This window comes from Dunckerocampus dactyliophorus, chromosome 16, assembly GCF_027744805.1.
Source record: "Dunckerocampus dactyliophorus isolate RoL2022-P2 chromosome 16, RoL_Ddac_1.1, whole genome shotgun sequence".
In the NCBI taxonomy this organism is placed as follows: Eukaryota; Metazoa; Chordata; class Actinopteri; order Syngnathiformes; family Syngnathidae; genus Dunckerocampus; species Dunckerocampus dactyliophorus.
In genome coordinates this window covers 22,902,502-22,916,666 of record NC_072834.1, presented here as the reverse complement: position 1 = coordinate 22,916,666, position 14,165 = coordinate 22,902,502, and the positions used below count along the sequence as shown (strand labels likewise).

Here is a 14,165-nt window from a genome sequence, read left to right as displayed (position 1 = left end):
ATTAATGGCCCCCAATGTACATTAAAACGTTATTGGACTCCATTTCCAGCTTCAAAAGCTACAAAAATTGCCCCAAATTGTAGTCAGGTGCCCGGGGCTCCAGGAGAATACGAAATGAGTTGCAGCCTGTTGAATAAGTCAGTAAAAAGGGGAGCGTAAGCGTAAACGCCTCGGCCTCGGCCTCGGCCTCATCGATCGTGGCTCCTTTGCTTCAAAAGAGACTTTGAGTCCACACCGACAGCCCGCACTTCCTCCGCCCTTCTTAAATGTCACGTTTGTATGAATGCTTGTCCAGCACCCCCTTGGCCAAGCCTCACTTTGATAAGTTAGTCAGGACTCCATTCTGAGGGGGGGAGGACATCTGTTTTGTCGCCCAAATGGACCCCGTGATGTTACAGTCGTCTCCTGTGGTTTATGATCACGTCAATCACCGCCAGTCATTTCGATAAACGCTGTTTTTTGCTGCTTAAGCGCACGCAATCTGCACTGCGCTCACAAAGTACGCACACGCTTCACGTTTCATTTATTCACACGCTTCCTCAAAGGACCCCAGCAGACACGTTAAGCAGCAGCAAGCGATGCTAAACCAGGGGTGGTCAAAAATGTGGCCCGGGGGCCATTTGCGGCCCGCGGCAGTATTTTTATTGGCCCGCGGCACATTGTCAAAACATGATTTAATGAGACGAGCGGAAAATTCAGCAGTAGTTTTACACGAATAAAGTCAAACTATGAAGGGAAAAAAGTTGACATCGAACGAGAGAAAGTCATCATTTCCATGGTAACGCTTGAATTAAAAACTATGTCATTTAGTAGCTAAAATGTCCAAAACAAAATGTTGTAACATGATGAGAAACGAAATTGCCATTTTTGGAAAGTGAGGTTGCGAGAAAGGCCACAACGTTATGAGAGTAAAGTCCAAGTACCGTAAATCACCGTGTATAAACCGCACCCGTGTATTAACCGCACCCCCATTTTCAGGCTCACGGTGGGGAAATTTTTTTTTGACTTCATAAATGCTTGCCAACTCTTTCATCTCAAATCAACACGCGTAAAGGTACTAAGCAACTTCACAAAGAAGAAGAAAGGAGAAATCTGAACTTCGGCATCTACATCTTTAATATTATGGCTAAGCACATATTAATAATAATAATAAAAATAATAATAATAATAATAAATGAAAATAAAGAAATTATCTTATCTTATCTTTCACTGCTTCTCTTTTTCTCTATTATTATTTTATTGCATTGCTTCAGTGTGAATTTGAATAAACTCCAACGTTGTATTGTATTTGACATTGGAAGCTTAGTTAGCTTCAGTGTTTATAGAGATCCTTTCACTGTGTGGAAATACAGACAGCCGTCAGATAAGTTACTGTAGTTGCATACACAAGCATTTTCAGCAACTGTACAGCAGAGGGCGCTAAAGTCAAAGCAACTGTCTGACCCACAGACGGCTCTTCTAAAATGGGCTTCTCGTCAATTTCTGCGTCTGGTCACAGACCTGTCACCGTGTATCAACCGCACCCCCATTTTTTGCTTCTTACCTGTGGAAAAAAAGTGCGGTTTATACACGGCGCTTTACGGTATTCTGCGAAAAAAGAAGAATATTACAAGAATCATGTTGTCATATTATGAGGGAAAATAATTGAAATAGCAAAGACAAATATGTCTTTTTATGTTTTTAAGTTGGAATATTATTAGAAACCATAAAAAAACATAAAGCTGGGAAATAAAGATGGGAATAAAGTCATAATATTACAAAAAGAAAATCTATAAAGAAGAAAGTTTAAATATTTGGGAAATAAAAAAACAGCAGCAAAAATGTGTGGAAAATGCTTTTTAATGTAACTATCTTTACAAGTACAAGTACAAGTACTATCAAGTACAAGTACAAGTACTATCTTTACAAAATATCCAAGTGGCAAAGTTGCAAAGGCTTGGACACCCCTGCCCTAAACAATATCAATCAATCCTTGACTTGAATATGTTTTGTGTACTTTTGCATCAAAGGTGGATTTTCGGAAGGTGAGCAAAAGGGAAACGGGAAAAGTGAGTCTATTTGAAGATGAGAAAATGATTCAATCTTTTATTGATCTCCTGTTGATGTTACTTTGAGCTCAGTTACGTCTCCGGGGAAGCGCCTCCACAAAGAAGGCATCTTCATTTGAATTTCCTTCCCCTCTGAGTAGCTCTCGTAAGAGATATATTTATATATTTTCATATATATTTATATATTTTCATATATATTTATATATTTCCATTTCAGTCCATGGAAGAACCGCGCTGGACTGAAGGGTTGGCACATCAGTACTTCCCTGCGCATTAGCTCCTAATAAGGTCAGCAGGAAGTGGTAATTAAAGCTGCTAAGATTAGTGTAGCAGCTAGGTGAGTGCAAATACAGATCGAATACAACACGAAGCACAACCTTGTTTTGGCCTCTCGGGGTAAAATTAGCACACACACAAGAAAAGGAATCCAGCAGGATGCAAAACCTGCACGTCTTAATGGGCTCATTGTTTGTTCTCTTTTATTAATTGGCAGGTGAAAGAAAACAGGATCAAAGTCCAACTTTGGAAGCAGTGCTAATGAGTATGCTAGTCTAATGATAAAAAGCACAAAAAAAATGCAATTAATTGGCGTCGTCTCGGAGTTGCTGAGGAAGCTCAACCTACGCAGCTTTGTGTCTGCTTCCCCGCTGCTGCCAATCGACCTCAAGCACGGCTCGCACGCCGCGATTGTTACACGCCTTTCCATCAATAACGCCATTCTGCCTTTGCAATTGTACAGCGGCAACAATGAATCACTTCAAAAGGGATTAATCTATGATCCAGTTCATCGACAACTATTTCAGTGTTCAGTTCATCTTGATTTTTATTGAAAAATGTAAATATCCTCTGATTTCAGGCTTGAGTGATTGACATTTTAGCCTCTTTTCCAGTCCACTATCTGTTTGTGCTGGGTTCATATTGATTTGGTCCGTCTAGCACCAAACCGATTAATCGAAACAACAAACTTCAGATTAATCGACTAAGAAAATGATTCTTGGTTGCAGCCCGATACAGCAGATAATAACACCTGACACCATCATCTTATTGAGAGCGGGGTAGTACAGTATAACCCTGCAACAATTAACTGAGGAATCAATAATTCATCGATTATCCGATTAATCAACAACTACAGGTATGTCGGTATTTGATTAATCTTTCTTTTTTATTTAAAAATGTAAATATCCTTGAGTGATTGACATGCTTGCCTCTTTTCCAATCCACTATATGTGTTTGGTTCATATTGATTTTGTCCTTCCAGCGCCAATCCAATTACTCGATTAATCGAAACAACAAACTTCAGATTAATCGACTAAGGAAATAATCCTGAGTTGCAGCCCAATACAGCAGATAATAACACCTGACACTATCATCTTATTGAGAGCGCGTAGTAGGGTTGAAAGCTGCATCAATTAATCATCAAATCGATGGTTCATCGATTATCCAATTAATCTACAACTATTTGGATATTTGATTAATCAGGTTTTCTTTGTACACATCATCTGATTGCAGACTCTCAGATGTGAATATTCTTAACATTCCTTAGTCATCCATCAAAGCAGACCTATTGTCTTGTGCTTCAGGCAAAACAAGATATTGCCACACATCATCTTTGCAGCAATTAATTGACTAAGAAAATCATCGTTGCAGTGCCGATACAACAGATAATGATACCTGACACTATTATCCTATTTACAGAGAGGTTGGATAGCAGGAGTGTCACAAGTACGGCTTGGGGCCGTGGCTGTTTTCATTGGAAAACGAGTTAGCATGAGCCAGCTAACATTGCACGTCATGGGAGGTACTTATTTAGACTACGAAGCCCTCTAAAATAAACCCTCTAACGTTTTATGTTTTACATCCATGCTGTGATTATGCATTAAAAGGCACATAGACAATAACATGTGATACTTACAGTATCTTACCGTATTTTGATGATTTAAAACGTTACCGGAACTTCTTTGTGAGGCGCATTGATGTGACATAGCCCATAGGAGCTAACGCTACGTCCGTCAACAACAGCAGCATAGGAACAGCAACGGCACGCTGTCATTGGGATGGCTGCGTCTTCCAGCACAAGACTTGCGCTCCAGTCCTCGGTAAAAAATGCGGACAGCAAAGGAGCATCTTGTTGAGTCTTTGTCGTGAAATTGAGAGCCAGTAGTATCCACTCTTCCGTCTGTTCCGTTGCAGTGGCTTGAGGCAGTGAGTGATGTTGACGTTAGCAGCTAGCGAGGCGTCGTGTCACTCCGCCAGATAAATGTAGTTTATCGTGTTAGCTGCTACAATAACAATATCGCTGTAGCTTGGTTAAGATACAGGTCACTTATGTCAATGGAACACTGTTGCCTTTTTTTAAGAGTTCGTTAGGGCTTTATTGTCAAAATAGCTACTTCCCATGACGTGCATTGCTAGCTGGCTCATGCTAACTCTTTTTCTCTCGTTAGAACGCACAGAAACGGAAAACAAACGTGTTCATGTTTCACATAAGGATTGTGAATGAAGGGCAAAATTCCCCCCCCCCAAAAAAAATTGCAGTTTTCCTTTAAAGAGCAAATATTTTATTTTGGAGAATATTATGAGAGACAAAACAACACAAAGAATACATTTCCATTTTTTTGGGAAATTAGGTTGTGAAAAGGTGATGTTATGATGAAGATAAAGTGTGAAGATAAAATATAAATGTTGAAATATTTGCAAAATAAAAAAAAAACAACAGCCGACGTGGAAAAACAAGCAAAAAAAATGTGCAATTAAGGAGAAAAGGTGTACACTCCTGATACGATGTTTCACCGAAATCACAAAACTGACATGCAAGCTGTTTTTTTTTTGTTAAATATATATCACTTCCTAGCACGGGGGGGGTCCAAAATGTTTTTTTATTGGCCTGCAGCACATTGTAAAAAATATTAGTTCATAAGAAAACTGAAAAATTCAGCAGTAATTTTACAAGAATCAAATAAAATTATGAAGAGAAAAAAGTTGTCATCTAACAAGAAAAAGTCCTAATTTTACAAGAATAATGTTATAATATTATGAGGAAAAATAATGTCATTTTAGGAAATAAAAAAATGTTCATTTGTAATACCCATCCATCCATCCATCCATCCATCCACCCATCCATCCATCCATCCATCCATCCATCCATCCATCCATCCATCCATCCATCCACCCACCCACCCACCCACCCATCCATCCATCCATCCATCCACCCACCCACCCATCCATCCATCCATCCATCCATCCATCCATCCATCCATCCATCCATCCATTTTTTTATTATGAGAAATAAAGTTGTAATTTGTGGTTGTGAAAAAAGTTCTACTGTTACAAGAATAAAGTCCAAATATTATGGGGATAAAGTCATAATTACAAGAAGAACGTTGAAATAGTTGTAAAATTTAAAACAAAAAAACAGAAATGCAAAAAACAGCTGTCATTTTACAAGAATATAAAGTCAAAATATTAAGAGGAAAAAAGTCGCATCTAATGAGAATAATTTTTCCTCACAATATTACGAGATTATTCTTGTCATATTGGGAGGAAAAATAATGTCATTTTAGTAGCTTAGGGTTGGAATATTAAAGAAAAAATATGTTATTTTTTAAAAAAGTCGTAATAGATGAGAAACAAACAAAACAAAATGAAGTTGTCATTTTGAGGAAAATTAGTTTGGAGAAAAAAAATGATGGAAATAAGGTGAAAATATTATGGATATAAAGTCATATTTCAAAAAGAAAATTCACAAAGATTATTGAAAGAAAATATTTGGACAATTTAAATAAGTCAGCAAAAATGGGGGGAAAAAGACGCTTTTTCACCTATTTCACAGGGATGCAGTTTTTTTCTTCTGAAATAAAAATAACCTCTGATATCTACATTTGTTTGTTTGCAAAATGCAAAGTATCACAGTGACCCTTGCATCCGTTCATTTTTCACTAAGTGGTCGTCGCTGCAAAAAATTGGCCCCCCCGTAGTGTAGTATGATGCATGATAGGATGACAACCACAATAACAGAATAACAGCCGTTTTGTTCAACCGTTAATTCCCGCCGCATAAAAACGGAACATATGTGATCACATTTGATGCATGTGCTCTTTTTTTCGCTCATGACAATAAAGGATGGTGCAGAACGCACGGCGCTATTCCCAGGAGAAAGGTGTACAAATGAGGGAAAGAGTTTTACATGAGGCCCTTCTGCTTGTCAGAATCTGTCACTTATAGTCAGGGGTCAGCGCTTACAAGGCTGATGCTGTCCCCCAGGATGCGTTTTATCTTGTGCGCGACGGTGAAATGGAGCTTGGAGAAAAATAATTCAAACACGTTTCCTTTTTCTGTTTGTAACCGTCGTCACGATCCCTCTATTTGTTTCCTCTGCACTTGTGGCAGACGCGTCTCTATCTGTGCCGATTTGTTTCCAAGCCTTTCATGCATGGGTGACGACGACACATGATGCCGCCTGGAACTGCTTGGAAACCTCATCACACGCCTCTCACTGGAGGTGCAACTGATGATGGCATGGAACAGTTGGTCATTAATTACGTGGAGCCATATGCCAGCCTGTTTAAGGATTTATTTATTATATTCAGGGAAAGTGAACAGGTTGAACAGCGGGATTTGGCCCCAAGTACAGTGAAATACAACACGCCAAGATGTGCACTCACCTGGACACAACATTAGGTACAATTGAGCAATACAAAGGGATCCAAATGAAGCTATAAGCTGCGGCATTTTGTCACCAAGGAAGGGCATAGTTGCAAATGATTTGATTGTTAAGAATTTCATCCATTATGTGGATTTCACTGTCGATCAGTTGTGTCTGAGAGTTAGCACAAAAAAAAACACACCCACATGCCAACAAAGTAAATCTTTATGCCGTAGATACCCGCTTTACAATCTGGGACCACCAGCGAATGGTGAAAAATTGTTGACAGTTTTGACAAATCTATTCATTAAAAAATTATATCGCGGTTCCTCTCTGTTTTACAGTTGACTGCAGCCTATTATAAGTCATAAATATGCATATTTAACAACATTTTTACGTGTTTCTGGCCTAAATTAAGCATTTCCAAGCATAAAAATGGCTAAATGAAGTAAAATACAAACATAAGGCACTCGGAAGGCAGTGTTGCCAGGTCTCGTGAGAGAAACAAGCGACTAGCTCTCCGAAAGCAACCAAAACAACAGGGAAGTTGGGAATCTTCTTCTGTTTATCCCAACACAATCCTGCAGCCGCCAAACCCGATCTCCGCAATGCCATCCAGTATCCCATACTCTCTGAGTACTCCCCAAGGGGCTCCTCGAGGAACATGGTCAAATACCTTCTCTCTACATGTAGACTGGTTGCACCCTGCCGAGTGTAGAGTTGGTCCACATTTCTACGACCAGGATGAAGACCACACCGCTCCTCCTGAATCCGAGACTCAACTATCCGGTGGATCCTCCTCTCTGGGAACCCCTGAATAAATCTTACCAGGAACGGCTGAGGATTGTGATCTCACGATAGTTGGAAAAACCACTTCCGGTCCCCCTTCTCCAGCATCCCGGTCTACCAATCCAGGGGCACCGCCCCCCGTGTCCACGCGACGCTGCCGAGTCGTGTAAACAAATACAGCCCTGCAGCATCTGCGGTCTTAAGGAACTCCAGGGGGATATCATCCACGCCCGGAGCCCTTCCAGTGAGGAGCTTTTTGACCACCTCGGCAACCTCCGCCGCAGGGAAAGAAGAGCCTACCATGAAGTCCCCAGGCTCTGCTTCCTCATTGGAAGCCTTGGAAGTATTCCTCCACCAGTCCACAACATCTGTGTACTGTTTCCCAAACCCTGAGACAACAGTCGTGAGCTGGTTCTAGCGCCGGTAAAGCATCCGCCCAATGACTAAAAAGAGGGGTGGCAGATGGCCCAAGAAGGAACCTATGCTATTTAAGGTTTGTCAGAAAAGTTCTAGGATGTTGATCGCATTCATTGTCCACTGCAAGTGGACCAACCATCACGTCTACAAAGAGATCCTGCGACGTTTACTTTGTTGAGTGGACGAGAAGAGATGAGAGTTGCCTGCTCATAACGTCCTGAGCATCCGACAGCCTCACTTCTTATCCAACCTGGCTCCGTGGGATTTCTTTCTCTCAAACTCAAGGAGGTCATCAAAGGGACCCTTTTTGAAGACATGGACATGAAGCAGGCCGTGATGATGACGCTGCAGAGGATCCTGGAAGAATCCTTCCAGGAGACTGGGAAAGTGTGTCAGACTCCAGGGGGATAACTTCACTTCTTACAGTTGAACCCCGCGGCTTGTACGGTGTTGCGGCTAAGTTATGGCTAAAAGATAGTAGATTTCCCATGATGCGTAGAGTGCAGCTTCAGGAAGTAGTGACATGGACAAGGGAAGTAGACGCTAACGTCGCGTTTTGAAGTCTCATACAGTGATCTCTGACACACCTTAAGTAGATTTGATCAATAATAAATAACCCTTTTTTTCTGTCATGACTGAAAGGAGCCACAACAAGGAGGCTGAAGAGCCGCATGCAGCTCCGGAGCCGTGGGTTGCCTTACCCCTGGTGTAGGCCCTCGATGGACCAAATCAATATGACGCAAACACAAACAGTTAGTGGTTTGGGCCGCAACACATCAGAAAAGAGGAAAAAATGTCCATCACTGTTTTCCAAAGTCGACTTTATGCCAAATCTGGCCTGCCATGGCCTGAGTTCAGACGTATTCCATTCCCAGAGAAAGATGGCACATGCAGTCATACACCCATCAGCTATTTCATGCCCTGAAATACTCACACATTCTTTGCACTAAATAAGTCTCTTTTCTTTCTGCATCTGTTCACCCCCGTCGTCCTGATCTGGAACCAACCCCACGTCTCTCCTCCATCTTTATGCAGATGGCGGTAGAAAGGGTCACTGTTCTGAATGCAAATGAACCCAATGCCCTTCTCCGCCAGGCCTTTGGCTGTTTTGAGCTGCCAATAACCACACGCAGAGATGGGATCCACGTGTGAAGATGTAGTATATTTGTGTTAAAAATTTCTAGGAGAACATATGATTTCATGGGGTTTTCATCCAGAAGCACACCTGGACACTCTATAAACTTCTACCTGGCTCGCTTGCTGGGGTTTTTGCTCTTCTTAGCAGTAAGTGGGCGGACCTAGCCGCTCCGATGTTCCTGATTATAATTGGTCACAGTCCTAATCTTTTATGACAGGCTGTTATAACTGAAGTGGGACATCAGAGCAGGAGAGCAGCTGGCCGGAAATTCATTAGAAGAAGATGAAGAAGAATGTGTATATTTGAGAAGATTGCCCCGAAGAGGGCATCAAGTCTTCAGGAGAGCAGAGAAATTATGTGTTTGATTGCGTTGGAAGCACACGCAAAGATAATTATGCTGTGCATGTCCATTGGCGGCTGCTCTACGTCTGCCGCTTCCTTCTTCAGCTCAAAAATATAGAAATATGACACATTTTCAATTGAATTCATCTACAAAGCAAGTACTGTATACTCTAAGTTAACTCCATACATTTAGTTTCAGTACAATTGAAGTCAAAACGCAAGTTTACTGTATGCAGTAAGTGTACTGATATCAGCTTATTTCAACTAGATTTGTCCATTTATCCTTGGATTTTATAGAAAAGTGGATACTTTCTTGATTAGGAAATAAATTCTTTACTCTGGAAGGATAACATCCGCCTCTCCTCCAAGATCTCCTTGTAACAGCGCATGGAATCCATGACCCCTTTAGCATTCATTAGCATCAATATTTATCTTTAATTGGTACTCACCACAGTCACCATAGTCGGGGGGGTCGGGATCAAAGGGCCGTCCAAAGATGGCATGCATGTCTCCTCTCTCTGGGATTTTTATGACATTCATTTTCACTTTCATGGTGATGACTTTCCTTTTCTTTGGCGCTGTGCCGCTTGGGAGCGTAAAAAGTGAACTAATCTTGTGCTGCCTGCCACAACTGGTAACATCGTAATTGCCTAAAAGCGCTTTTAAATAAAATAAATGAAACAAAAAAGGGAGGACGTAGTCACCAGTGAAATTCCAATTCTAATGGAAGATATTTTTCACGACACCCTTATTTTGTTTGCACAATTAGACAATACGTGGCACTCTTACTGTGAAGGCCGGAAGTGTATTGTGTGTGCTGAGAATGTCTGTTCACTGAAAACCTGCACAGCGTCTGCATGGTAAAACGCACGCTTACGTTAACAAGCAGTAAAAGGCAAGACGGTGTAAAGACACTCGTAGAGCCTGAGTCGCACACACACAGGGCCGCATTAGCATGCTCTGCTAAACTAAGCTAACCCAGCTCGCTTCCATTCACGCTCTGTAATAGCAGTTTTCCCGCCAACTTTCGTGATTGTTTTAGGCTGCCGTATCAACATGTTTAATTCGGGGCGAGGGATTAGTGTTTGTGATGACATTTCGCCTCGATTGAGCGGCCCGCCGGGGAAATACCTCCCCACACGGACGTTCCTTCTCGTCACGTTGACCTATTTGGTAGCGAGAAAGAGGAGGAAATCAAACACGCATGCACATGTCAATATATCGAGGCAGGCAAAATTATCGAGTTTGTTTTTATTTATCGTGGGGTTAATTGATTTATTGTTACCGTGACAGGCCTAGCTTAAACCAATGCACAGAGCGAAACCTCTTCCTGCCTCTTTGGAGGCGAGAGACGAGGAAAACAGACGCCCATGCACATGCCAATGTATCGATGCAGTATTATTCAAGTGAATTTCTTATAGGTTATTCTGGCTTATTTAAAACTGGCAGGTCCTTCGGATTTTATTTACATGAGTAAATCATCCCAGGTCTTTTCCAAGTGCAACAAATGGGATGAAGAGAAGCAGCCATAAAGTGTAGGGTCCAGTGCTGTGAACATTATAAAACGCTTACTCTGTTGTTCATGGTGTGGATGTAGAAGGGCCGCCTGCACACAGCAGGCTGTTCACACCTGGTTGAGTCCTCTTCGCTGCTGTCTTGGACGCCTCAGCTTCAACTGGGGAGACCTAGCCCTGAAACAGAAGAAGTGGGGTCTTGCACTCTTGGGGCAACTAGGGTTTAGACCAGGGGTGGGTAAACCTTTTGACTTGATTGGGTTAAAAAATGTGGCTAAGGGGCCCTCTATGCAGTACATAGTTGTTCAAACAGAACAACATACTTACTCACAGTGCAACAAAATGAAAACACAACACATCCACAGCAAGTTAACGCGTCCCAAAAGTCAACCAGTACTACTACTGCTACATGGGTGATAAACAACTAAGCATTAAACATAACACGTAACTTAAGATGTTGCTAAGTGCCCGCAAGGCATGCTGGATATTCCAGCAGCAGCAACAATATGAACTACGAACAATAAAACATTGGATATCAAGAGTATGTTAAAGTCCCTCCTTGTTTGCGTCCCTTAACAAATTTTGCAATCAAGCAAAAGTGCGACAAACGCGACGGAATGTTGGGAGAGAGTGTAGAAGCTACCCAGCATGCCATGCGGAGGGAACGTATGGGTGAAATTTTGCCGTGGGTGTTGTGCGTAGACATTTATTTGTGTGCTGGCATGGTGCAGTAGGTCGGTTACGCGTGTGTTTGCATTGCATCTGACTATTTGCTGTATGACTCAAGCATGCACTGCAAGTCATGTTTGCGGCTACAGCTTACAATTAGATGGTAAAAGGTTTTGAAAAATAAAAGGAATTTGGAAATGCCCTGTGGCTGGATTACGACGCTTGGCGTGTCTGGCGTGGCCACAGTTTGCCCACCCCTGGTTTAAACAATCTTGCGATATCTTGTGACACAAGATCTTGTGACACCCCTACTCCGCATGTTTCTCGAACCTTGGTTTCATCCGTCCAAACACGAGCAAGCTTTTCATTAATGACAAATTCCATCATTTTTATTCATGACAAAAGTGAAGGCAGGTGATGGCCTGGCAAAGCACCAACAGAACCCTTGAATGAAATTCTTTTTGGTCAGGACTGAGCACTGCGATGATGTTTGTCCTCTGTGACGTTCTTCCTGCGGTGTTTTGCGCAAGCAGGCAGCGCCGCCTTCCTCTTCTCTCAAGACACACCTCAACCAGAAGACCCGAGATCCTTCATTTTTATTGCAGCTCGAGAAGTCGTTTACAGTGCTGTGCTCTTTATTAAAAACCATATTTCAAGAGGCGGGGCGGTAGAAGTGAGGAGGCTGCCGGGGCGTACAGTAGAAGAAACAGAGAGCAGCAGGAGTTTGCAGGGCTGCATGCGTGAGGAACAGCTGGATGCAGGGCTTGCTGTGTCAGACACCTTGTCAAGCAGACAGGCCACCGCAGACATGACATACCGCAGCTTCATCCCATTTAGTGCGCTGAGGAAATGGAGAGAGACAGGAGACAGCTTGCGCTGCGGCCACTAGCTCACTGAACCGAACAGAAACGCCGCTGAATGAGAGATGGAGCTACATTGGGTCAAACCACGCTGGGGAAAAGCCCGGCTAAATGCTGCTGCATAGGGTGACCACTGGCCACCGCATCATGTGACACATGTCGGCCTACCAGCAGGCCTTCCTTCGGGGGCCGAGGGAGGGACATGCTTATGACCCAAAAAAGTATGTTTGTTCTTATTGTCCTTTCATGCGTTCAGTTTGTGTTCACTCACCAATGGCCTCTTCTCAAAAGAACAATTTTCTTTCATTCAATGCAAAAAAAATAAAAAATCCCATGAGCATGTCTTTATGTCATTGCTGTTTTTTTTTTTAAATGCTGGTCAGTTATCTCCCTGATGTGTTCTATTATTGTCTTAGTGCTGAGAGAGTCAAACAGTCATACCACACAAGAAAAAAAGGACAACAAAGTGGAAAAAAATATGAATGTTATGTTTTTAGAGCAGTTGGTAGACTTAGACTCAGTAGACTTGTGAGTAGACTTCTGTTGTCCTCTAGGAACCTGAAAGGGTGGGAAATTTGGAATCTGACCCTGCAAAAAAAAAAAAAATACTACTATCATATATATAGTTAACCCTAACTTGTATTATATGGAAAATAGCTCATTTTGTTTGTATTTTTCATTAAAAAAACAGTGACATCATTGAATCAAATGGCCATTTAGAGGGTTAAAATAATACAAAATATTTACATGTTTGGTAGTTTTTTTTTTATTATTAGCACTCGAGTTGATTGAGCGCTCTAAACAAAAAAAGTACAAAAACATATGAATCTGACTTTTTGGTCCACTGGGGACCAGAAAGGGTGGGACATGTGGCCTGGGTGTCTGGTTGACCTAGGAACACATTTTCCATTTGAATTTTATGATTTTTTCATGACAAAAACATCTCGGGAAAAATCATGCCATATGGAACCACAACCACAACCAAAGTTGTGAGCAAAAAACAGCCAAAAAGTTACTTCAAGGACAAAAAAGTCCTTAGGGACCCCCGAGGGTTACCCTTGGTTAGCATTGTTAATTCCTTCCAGAAGGTTCGACTCTAACCGAAGCAGACGCCAACTGAATCAAAAATGAAAAACTCGTGACGCTTCAATCGGGGTTTTACGCTGCTGATTCCGATCATCCATGAGCGAGGCCGATACTGGTCACATGGATTGACTGTAGATTTTTCAGTTTATTTGGCAAGGGCCACCGTGATACCATTCCAGGGGCCCCTGGCAAATAGCTAACATTTGGGCGGATTGTTGACACGAACCTGAATTTAATTTGATACATGTTTTGGAGTAATATGAATAAATTGTTCAATAATTAATTTTTTTGTTGCGAGCAGCGATCTGACCCACTTTGTTCAACAGCCCTTGAACGCACCCTGTACCGTTCTCCCACGCTGCATACAGTACATAGACTACTACGTATACTGTATTTTCCTCCCTTCTCTTTCACCTATTTGCTCCCAAATGCTGATACTAGGTGGGGATGCATAAAGGTAGGATTTGATGATGTTTTTGAGTGCTAATGTGTATATTTGTGGTGCACAGCTTCTCTGAAAAACAAAGTCCAGGCTCATACTGGTGGATGGTGGCTCTGTATTCATTTAGTGCTTTTAATTTGATGTTGTTCCTGACATAGTTTTACACAATACATAATCAATAAGATTTAAAATTAGAAAATCAGATGGCTGTAATGTGC

The 14,165-nt window shown here is 41.8% G+C and overlaps 1 protein-coding gene across 3 annotated transcripts in view; it reads left to right on the top strand.

The window, feature by feature from the left end:
• nlgn2b (neuroligin 2b) overlaps window positions 1-14,165 on the top strand; it is a 119,565-nt gene that overhangs the window by 39,797 nt on the left and 65,603 nt on the right. The gene's annotated exons all lie outside the window — the stretch shown is intronic.